We start from the raw sequence: 11,140 nt of genomic DNA, 5'->3' as shown, positions 1-11,140 counted from the left end.
TCACTGGGCGTTCAGAAAAACGCCCAGTGAGGAAGGTTTTCTGGCGTTTAACGCCAGCCAGGGTACCTGGCTGGGCGTTAAACGCCCAAAAAGGGTAACAATTGGGCGTTAAACGCCAGAATGGGTGCCATTCTGGGCGTTTAACGCCAGCTTGGTGGGGGGACCACTTTTTCGTTTTCAACTCAATTTTTTTCAAACTTTCCTTTTCTTACCCAATCTTTTCTACATAAATGCACTTCAACCTTTCATCATTCACTTTCAAATCTTCACAAATCAAAACCATTCTTCAAATCTATTTCAAAATAATCTCAAATTTTCTTCAAAAACTCACCCTTTTTCTCAAATTTTTTTTAAAATCTTTTCAAATTTCCTTTCAAATCTCTTCTTTTTTTTCGAAAATCTCTCCCCCCACTCTATAAAGGAACGTCCCTCACCCTTCCTTCCTCACACCATTCGAATTTCCTCTCTCTCTCTCTTCACTTCTTTCTTTTCTTTTTTTGCTTGAGGACAAGCAAAACCTCTAAGTTTGGTGTGCTTTTCCGTGATCACTAAGCCAAGATCATGGCTCCTAAAGGAAAACAAACCAACTCAAGAGGAAAGAAAGAGACTAATCCAAAGAATATTTGGAATGAAGAGAAGTTCTTAACCAAAGAACATGAAGACCATTATCACAAAATAATGGGTCTGAGATCAGTGATCCCGGAAGTTAAATTTGATCTGAAAGAAGATGAATATCCGGAGATCCAAGAGCAAATTCGAAACAGGGGTTGGGAAGTTCTGACCAATCCTGAGACAAAGGTTGGAAGGAACATGGTTCAGGAATTCTACTCAAATCTGTGGCTGACAGATAAGCAAAGAATGACTGGAACCGCTTACCATACCCACAAAACCATGGTCAGAGGGAAAGTTATGTACTTCCATCTGGACCAAATAAGAGAAATCTTCAAACTACCTCAACTACAAGATGATCCTGACTCCTTCAAAGGAGGATGGTGAGAGTAGATAAAGGGTTGGATCAAATCCTAGAGGACATATGCCTCCCTGGGACTAAGTGGATAACCAATTCAAAGGGTGTCCCAAACCAACTCAAGAGGGGAGACCTCAAGCCAATTGCAAGAGGTTGGCTAGATTTTATTGGGCGTTCCATATTGCCCACTAGCAACCGTTCTGAGGTCACCATCAAGAGAGCAGTGATGATTCATTGCATCATGCTTGGAAAAGAAGTGGAGGTTCATCATGTGATTGCTTGTGAGATCTACACAATAGCAAATAAGAACTCCACTGAGGCCAAACTAGCTTACCCAAGCTTGATTTCCAAGCTCTGTAAAGAGGCTGGGGTGAAGATGGGGGTAGATGAGTTCATACCCATTGAACACCCAATCACCAAGAAGTCAATGGAAGGACAAGTGCAAGACAACTCCATCAAGAGGAGGGCGCAGGAATTCCTCCCTGAATACCCAAGAATTGACTACTGGTCCAGCCTAGAAGCATCTATTAACAAGCTGCAAGAGACTATGGAGCAACTGAAGGAAGAACAGCAGAATCAGAACTGCATGCTCTGCAAATTGCTAAAGGAGCAAGAGAAGCAGGGGCGTGAGATCCAAGAGATGAAACGCCAAAAGCTCTCCTCTCAAGCTGAGGGAGCATCCACTTCTCAAAATCAAGGTTGTTGAGTCCTAACTCTGTGAACACCTCTATCATTAGAAGCCTCTGTTTTTCGTTTTTTTTCTTGTTTTGTTTTCCATTCCTATTTTTATTTTTTTTTTATATCTATATTTGAGTCTTGTTCTTAGTTAATAATTAATAAAATTTGAGTTTATGCCTTAAAGCTATGAATGTCCTATGAATCCATCACCTCTCTTAAAAGAAAAATGCTTTAATCACAAAAGAACAAGAAGTACAGGATTTCGAAATTTATCTCTGAAACTAGTTGAATTAGTTTGATGTGGTGACAATACTTTTTGTTTTCTGAATGAATGCTTGAACAGTGCATATGTCTTTTGAATTTGTTGTTCTAAGAATGTTAAATTTGTTGGCTCTTGAAAGAATGAGGAGAAAGAGAACTGTTATTGAGGATCTGAAAAATCATCAATTTGATTCTTGAAGCAAGAAAAAGCAGTGAAAAAAAAGGGAAAAAGAAAAGAAAAAAAAGAAAGAGAAAGAAAAAGAAAAAGAAAAGGAATAAAGTGGTGATCCAAAGCAATAAGAGTGTGCTTAAGAACCCTGGACACCTCTAATTGGGGACTTTAGCAAAGCTGAGTCACAATCCAAAAAGGTTCACCCAATTATGTGTCTGTGGCATGTATGTATCCGGTGGTAATACTGGAAGACAGAGTGCTTTGGGCCACAGCCAAGACTCATACACTGGCTATGTTCAAGAATCATATACTTAACTAGGAGAATCAATAACATTATCTGAGTTCTGAGTTCTTATAGATGCTAATCATTCTGAACTTCAAAGGATAGAGTGAGATGCCAAAACTGTTCGGAGGCAAAAAGCTACTAGTCCCGCTCATCTAATTGGAGCTATGTTTCTTTGATATTTTGGAGTCTATAGTATATTCTCTTCTTTTTATCCTATTTTGATTTTCAGTTGCTTGGGGACAAGCAACAATTTAAGTTTGGTGTTGTGATGAGCGGATAATTTGTATACTTTTTGGCATTGTTTTTAGTATGTTTTTAGTATCTTTTAGTTAGTTTTTAGTATATTTTATTAATTTTTAATTAAAATTCACTTTTCTGGACTTTACTATGAGTTTGTGTGTTTTTCTGTGATTTCAGGTATTTTCTGACTGAAATTGAAGGTTCTGAGCAAAAATCTGCTCCAGAGACTGAAAAGGACTGCAGATGCTGTTGGATTCTGACCTCCCTGCACTCGAAGTGGATTTTCTGGAGCTACAGAAGCCCAATTGGCGCGCTCTCAACGGTGTTGGAAAGTAGACATCCAGGGCTTTCCAGCAATATATAATAGTCCATACTTTGTCCAAGATTTGATGGCCCAAACCCGCGTTGCAATCCGGCCTCAGAAATTCCAGCGTTAAACGCCGGAACTGGATTAAAAGTTGGAGTTAAACGCCCAAACTGGCATGGGGACTGGCGTTTAACTCCAGAAAAGGTTTCTACACGAATTTCCTTGATTGCTCAGCCCAAGCACACACCAAGTGGGCCCGGAAGTGGATTTTTCTGTCATTTACTCATTTCTGAAAACCTTAGGATACTAGTTTACTACATATAGGACCTTTTTACATTGTAATCAGTACCGAATACTACTCTAAGACATTGTACACGTTTCTTCCACAGTATGAGTCTCTAAACCCCATGGTTGGGGGTGAGGAGCTCTGCTGTGTCTTGATGGATTAATGCAATTACTACTGTTTCTTATTCAATCATGCTTGCTTCCATTCTAAGATAACACTTGTTCTTAATCCGGATGAATGTGATGATCCGTGACAATCATCATCATTCTCAACCATGAACACGTGCCTGACAAGCACCTCTGTTCTATCTTAGATTGAGTAGTTATCTCTTGGATTCTTCGGAGTCTTCGTGGTATAGGCAGGACCTGATGGCAGCATTCAAGAGAATCCGGAAGGTCTAAACCTTGTCTGTGGTATTCTGAGTAGGATTCAATGATTGAATGACTGTGACGTGCTTCAAACCTGTAATCTACTGGGCGTTAGTGACAGACGCAAAAGAGTGATTCTATTCCGGTAGAGGAGGGAACCAAACCGGTGATTGGCGGCACTGTGACAGAGTGCTCTGCATTAGCTTTCACTGCGCGGATGGGAGGTAGCTGCTGACAACAGTGAGACCCTACACGAGCTTGCCATGGAAGGAGACATGCGTGTTTGATGAAGAAGACAGTAGGAAAGCAGAGATTCGGAAGATGGAGCATCTCCAAACCTCAACCCATTCTCCATTACTGCAGTACAAGTAACTATTACATGTTCTTTTGCTTCTTACAATCAATCCTGATACTTTCTAATCTCCTAACTAAGATTTACAAGATAATCATAGCTTGCTTCAAGCCGACAATCTCCGTGGGATCGACCCTTGCTCACGCAAGGTATTACTTGGACGACCCAGTGCACTTGCTGGTTAGTTGTGCGGGATTGCAAAAGTGTTATTGCAATTTCGTGCACCAGAGGACTTGGTCCAACCTTTGATCAAAGTTGACCCTTCTAGTGTTAGGGTATTCATCTCCTTGCATCATGGGCAAGTTGAATGCCAACCTTACATTTTTCGGACTAAAATCTAAGCATTTCCCCCGAACCATTGTAAGCCAATTCTTTGGGTCCGGGTTCACACTTTGATCATGGTTCTTGGTGATCCATGCATTGGCATAGAATTCTTGAACCATTAGGATTCCGACTTGTTGAATGGGGTTGGTAAGAACTTCCCAACCTCTTCTTCGGATCTCATGTCGGATCTCCGGATATTCACTCTTTTTGAGTTTGAAAGGGACCTCGGGGATCACCTTCTTCATGGCCACAACTTCATAGAAGTGGTCTTGATGCACCCTTGAGATGAATCTCTCCATCTCTCATGACTCGGAAGTGGAAGCTTTTGCCTTCCCTTTCCTCTTTCTAGAGGTTTCTCCGGCCTTAGATGCCATAAATGGTTATGGAAAAACAAAAAGCAATGCTTTTACCACACCAAACTTAGAAGGTTTGCTCGTCCTCGAGCAAATGAAGAAAGAAGAGAGTAGAAGAAGAAGAAATAGAGGAGATTGATGGGGCATTGTGGTTCGGCCAAGTGGAGAGAAGTAGTGTTTAGGTTGTGTGAAAATGAGGTGGTGAAGATGGGTTTATATAGGAGTGGAGATGGGGTGTATGGTTCGGCCATTATGGGTGGGTTTGGGAGGGAAAGTGGTTTGAATTTGAATGGTGAGGTAGGTGGGGTTTTATGAAGGATGGATGTGAGTGGTAAAGAGAATAGTGGGACTTGACAGGTGAGGGGTGAAGAAGAGAGAGAGTGGTGGGGTAGGTGGGGATCCTGTGGGGTCCACAGATCCTGAGGTGTCAAAGAAAATTCATCCCTGTACCAAGTGGCGAGCAAAAATGCTCTTTATGCCAATTCTGGCGTTAAACGCCGGGCTGGTGCCCATTTCTGGCGTTTAACGCCAGCTTCTTGCCATTTTCTGGCGTTTAACGCCAGTCTGGTGCCCCTTTCTGGCATTGAACGCCCAGAATGGTGCCAGACTGGGCGTTAAACGCCCATTTGTTGCCCTTACTGGCGTTTAAACGCTAGCAAGGTTTTCCTCCAGGGTGTGCTATTTTTCTTTCTGTTTTTCATTCTATTTTTACTTTTTCAATTGATTTTATGACTTTCCATGATCATCAACCTACAAAAAACATAAAATAACAAAGGAAAATAGATAAATATAACATTGGGTTGCCTCCCAACAAGCGCTTCTTTAATGTCAATAGCTTGACAATGGGCTCTCATGGAGCCTCACAGATACTCAGAGCAATGTTGGAACCTCCCAACACCAAACTTAGAGTTTGAATGTGGGGGTTCAACACCAAACTTAGAAGTTGGTTGTGGCCTCCCAACACCAAACTTAGAGTTTGACTGTGGGGGCTCTGTTTGGCTCTATTTTGAGAGAAGCTCTTCATGCTTCCTCTCCATGGTAACAGAGGGATATCCTTGAGCCTTAAACACAAGGGATTTTTTATTCACTTGAATGATCAATTCTCCTCTGTCAACATCAATCACAGCCTTGCTGTGGCTAGGAAGGGTCTGCCATGGATGATGGATTCATCCATGCACTTCCCAGTCTCTAGGACTATGAAATCAGCAGGGATGTAATGGTCTTCAACTTTTACCAAAACATCCTCTACAAGTCCATAAGCTTGTTTTCTTGAATTATCTACCATCTCTAGTGAGATTCTTACAGCTTGCACCTCAAAGATCCCTAGCTTCTCCATTACAGAGAGAGGCATAAGGTTTATGCTTGACCCTAGGTCACACAGAGCCTTCTTAAAGGTCATGGTTCCTATGGTACAAGGTATTGAGAACTTCCCAGGGTCCTGTCTCTTTTGAGGTAATTTCTACCTAGACAAGTCATCCAGTTCTTTGGTGAGCAAAGGGGGTTCATCCTCCCAAGTCTCATTACCAAATAACTTGTCATTTAGCAACTTGCTCTTCAATGACATCTTCATCCTCTTCAAAGGAAGAATACTCATCCGAGCTCATGAATGGCAGAAGTAAATTCAATGGAATCTCTATGGCCTCATTGGAGGCCAGTGGACGTCCATTGAGGTCTTCCTCAGTGGCGATCACTGCCTCTTCCTCCTCTCCATGTTCGGCCATGTGGGTCATGTTAATGGCCTTGCATTCTCCTTTTGGATTCTCTTCTGTATTGCTTGGAAGAGTACTAGGAGGGAGTTCAGTAATTTTCTTGCTCAGCTGTCCCACTTGTGCCTCCAAATTCCTAATGGAGGACCTTATTTCAGTCATGAAACTTTGAGTGGTTTTGATTAGATCAGAGACCATGGTTGCTAAGTCAGAGTGGCTCTGCTTAGAATTCTCTGTCTGTTGCTGAGAAGATGATGGAAAAGGCTTGCCATTGCTAAACCTATTTCTTCCACCATTATTGTTGTTGAAACCTTGTTGAGGTCTCTGTTGATCCTTCCATGAGAAATTTGGATGATTTCTCCATGAAGGATTATAGGTGTTTCCATAGGGTTCTCCCATGTAATTCACCTCTTCCATTGAAGGGTTCTCAGGATCATAAGCTTCTTCTTCAGATGAAGCATCCTTAGTACTTCCTGGTGCAGCTTGCATTCCAGACAGACTTTGAGAAATCATATTGACTTGCTGAGTCAATATTTTGTTCTGACCCAGTATGGCATTCAGAGTATCAATCTCAAGAACTCCTTTCTTTTGATTCGTCCCATTGTTCACAGGATTTCTTTCAAAAGTGTACATGAATTGGTTATTTGCAACCATTTCAATGAGTTCTTGAGCTTCTGTAGGCGTCTTCTTCAGATGAAGAGATCCTCCAGCAGAGCTGTCCAATGACATCTTGGACAGTTCAGACAGACCATCATAGAAGATATCTATGATGCTCCATTTAGAAAGCATGTCAGAAGGGCACTTTCTGATTAATTGTTTGTATCTTTCCCAAGCTTCATAAAGGGATTCACCTTCCTTCTGTCTGAAGGTTTGGACTTCCACTCTAAGCTTACTCAATTTTTGAGGTGGAAAGAACTTTGCCAAGAAGGCATTGACTAGCTTTTCCCAAGAGTTCAGGCTTTCTTTAGGTTGTGAGTCCAACCAAATCCTAGCTCTGTCTCTTACAGCAAAAGGGAATAGCATAAGTCTGTAGACCTCAGGGTCAACCCCATTAGTCTTGATAGTGTCACAGATTTGCAAGAATTCAGCTAAAAACTGATGAGGATCTTCCAATGGAAGTCCATGGAACTTGCAATTCTGTTGCATTAGAGAAACTAATTGAGGCTTAAGCTCAAAGTTGTTTGCTCCAATGGCAGGAATAGAGATGCTTCTCCCATAGAAGTCGGGAGTAGGTACAGTAAAGTCACCCAGCACCTTCCTTGCATTGTTGGCATTGTTGTTGTTTTCGGCTGCCATGGGTTCTTCTTCTTTGAAGATTTCTGTTAGGTCCTCTACAGAGAGTTGTGTCTTAGCTTCTCTTAGCTTTCGCTTCAAGGTCCTTTCAGGTTCAGGGTCAGCCTCAACAAAAATGTTTTTGTCTTTGCTCCTACTCATATGAAAGAGAAGAAAATAAAAAAATATGGAATCCTCTATGTCACAGTATAGAGATTCCTTGAGGTGTCAGAGGAATAGAAAAATAGAAGGAAAAGGTAGAAGAATTCGAACTTATCAAGAAAGATGGAGTTCGAATTGTGCATTAAGGAGGAGTGTTAGTCCATAAATAGAAGGATGTGAGAAGAGGGGAAGAAATTTTCGAAAATAAATTAAAAAGATTTTAAAAACATTTTGAAAAATACTAATTGATTTTCGAAAACTAAGAGTGGAAAAGAAATCAAGTGATTTTTGAAAAAGATTTTGAAATTAGAAATCAAAAAGATATGATTGAAAACTATTTTGAAAAAGATGTGATTAAGAATATATGATTGAAAAGTTATGGTTTTAAAAAGATGTGATTGAGAAGATATGATTTGAAAAACAATTTAAAAAGATTTGATTTTGAAAATTAATGACTTGGCTAACGAGGAAAGATATGATTCAAACATTAAACCTTTCTCAACAGAAAAGGCAACATACTTGAAATGTTGAATCAAATCATTAATTGTTAGCAAGTATCTTTGAAAAAGAAAGAAATTGATTTTGAAAATATATGATTGAAAAGATTTGATTTGAAAAAGATTTGATTTTGAAAAATTTTGAAAACTTGAAAAAAATTTGAATTAAAAACAAAATCTTCCCTCTTATGCCATCCTGGCGTTAAACGCCAGAATGGATACCATTCTGGCGTTTAACGCCCAAAACACTACCCTTTTGGGCGTTAAACGCCCAGCCAGGTACCCTGGCTGGCGTTTAAATGCCAGTTTTCCTTCCTCACTGGGCATTTTGAACGCCCAACTTTTTCTGTGTAATTCCTCTGCTAAATGTTCTGAATCTTCAATTCTCTGTATTATTGACTTGAAAAGACACAAATTAAAAAATTTTTGGATTTTCAATGATGAGGAATAATCAAAATGCAACTAACATCAAATAACAATGCATGCAAGACACCAAACTTAGAATTTTGTATACTATTGACACTAACAAATTGAAAATGCATATGAGACACAACAAAACACTCAAGACAAGAGAATTTAAAGATCAGAGCAAGGAAATCATCAAGAACAACTTGAAGATCAATGAAGACACATGAATGAATTCGAAAATTGCAAGAAGAACAGAAACATGCAATTGACACCAAACTTAAAATTAGACACTAGACTCAAACAAGAAACAAAAAAATATTTTTGATTTTAAGATTTTATAATTTTTTTGGATTTTTCGAATATTGAGTGGAAAAGAAAATAAAGATATCAAAATTCTTAATGAGAATTCCAGGAATCATGCAATGTTAGTCTAAAGCTTTAGTCTAAAGAAATTAGACAAGGCTAGCCAAGCTTCAGCAAGACATTGCATTCAAGAGCTAAATTGATGAGAATCAATCAGCTTTGGTGATGATGAAAACATCACCTTGAAACACTAGAATTCATTCTTAAAAATTCTTAAGAAAAATACCTAATCTAAGCAACAAGATGAACCGTCAGTTGTCCAAACTCAAACAATCCCCGGCAACGGCGCCAAAAACTTGGTGCACGAAATTGTGATCTCTACTATTCACAACTCAAACAATCCCCAGTAATGGCTCCAAAAACTTGGTTCTCAATACCATGGTCTAAACATAATTTCACAACTTTGCACAACTAACCAGCAAGTGCACTGGGTCGTCCAAGTAATAAACCTTACGCGAGTAAGGGTCGATCCCACGGAGATTGTTGGTATGAAGCAAGCTATGGTCATCTTGTAAATCTCAGTCAGGCAGATTCAAATGGTTATGGATGATTTATGAATAAAGCATAAAATAAAGATAGAGATACTTATATAACTCATTGGTGAGAATTTCAGATAAGCGTATGGAGATGCTTTGTCCCTTCCGTCTCTCTACTTTCCTACTGTCTTCATCCAATCCTTCTTACTCCTTTCCATGGCAAGCTGTATGTTGGGCATAACCGTTGTCAGTGGCTACAGTCCCGTCCTCTCAGTGAAAATGTTCAACGCGCTCTGTCACAGCACGGCTAATCATCTGTCGGTTCTCAATCAAGTTGGAATAGAATCCAGTGATTCTTTTGCGTCTGTCACTAACGCCCAGCCTTCAGGAGTTTGAAGCTCGTCACAGTCATTCAATCCTTGAATCCTACTCAGAATACCACAGTCAAGGTTTAGACTTTTCGGATTCTCTTGAATGCCGCCATCAATTCTAGCTTATACCACGAAGATTCCGATTAAGGGATCCAAGAGATAAACATTCAAGCCTTATTTGCTTGTAGAACGGGAGTGGTTGTCAGGCACGCGTTCATAAGTGAGAATGATGATGAGCGTCACATAATCATCACATTCATCATGTTCTTGGGTGCGAATGAATATCTTAGAACAAGAATAAGCTGAATTGAATAGAAGAACAATAGTAATTGCATTAATACTCGAGGTACAGCAGAGCTCCACACCTTAATCTATGGTGTGTAGAAACTCCACCGTTGAAAATACATAAGAACAAGATCTAGGCATGGCCGAGAGGCCAGCCCCCATGATCTAAGAACTAGATGTCCCAAGATGATCCTAAGATCTAAAATGGTCAAAAGATGAAAATACAATAGCAAAAGGTCCTATTTGTAGAGAACTAGTAGCTTAGGGTTTACAAAGATGAGTAAATGACATAAAAATCCACTTCCGGGCCCACTTAGTGTGTGCTTAGGCTGAGCATTGAAGCTTCTATGTGTAGAGACTTTTCTTGGAGTTAAACGCCAACTTTTGTGCCAGTTTGGGCGTTTAACTCTCATTCTTGTGCCAGTTCTGGCGTTAAACGCCAGAATTCTTGAGCTGACTTGGAACGCCTATTTGGGCCATCAAATCTCGAGCAACGTATGGACTATTATACATTGCTGGAAAGCCCAGGATGTCTACTTTCAAACTCAATTGAGAGCGCACCAATTGGGTATCTGTAGTTCCATAAAATTTACTTCGAGTGCAGGGAGGTCAGAATCCAATAGCATATGCAGTCCTTTTCAGCCTCTAAATCAGATTTTTGCTCAGGTCCCTCAATTTCAGCCAGAAAATACCTGAAATCACAGAAAAACACACAAACTCATAGTAAAGTCTAGAAAAGTGAATTTTAACTAAAAACTAATAAAAATATAATAAAAACTAACTAAAACATACTAAAAACATACTAAAAACAATGCCAAAAAGCGTATAAAATTATCCGCTCATCAATAGGCAATTAGGCATATCAGACAATACCCCAATTCACTACAGAGGAATCTCCTTTCTGACTTGTCTATGGTATATAAGCCATGATCTCTATCGAGGTAAATAAAGAGAGTCCAAGGGTCAGATTCTATAATGAAATTGGCAACGTCCTAGCCCAAAAAGA

General features: G+C 39.9%; 1 non-coding gene across 1 annotated transcript; it reads left to right on the top strand.

Annotated features, from left to right (window-relative positions):
- Nucleotides 1-7,083: 7,083 nt before the first annotated feature.
- Nucleotides 7,084-7,191, top strand: LOC130952235 (small nucleolar RNA R71). The gene has a single exon (XR_009074415.1). It is a non-coding gene; the product is annotated as a small nucleolar RNA R71 (small nucleolar RNA).
- The last annotated feature ends 3,949 nt before the right edge of the window (nt 7,192-11,140 follow it).

This window comes from Arachis stenosperma, chromosome 9 (assembly GCF_014773155.1).
Source record: "Arachis stenosperma cultivar V10309 chromosome 9, arast.V10309.gnm1.PFL2, whole genome shotgun sequence".
NCBI lineage: Eukaryota > Viridiplantae > Streptophyta > Magnoliopsida > Fabales > Fabaceae > Arachis > Arachis stenosperma.
This window is presented reverse-complemented; position numbering and strand designations above follow the sequence as displayed.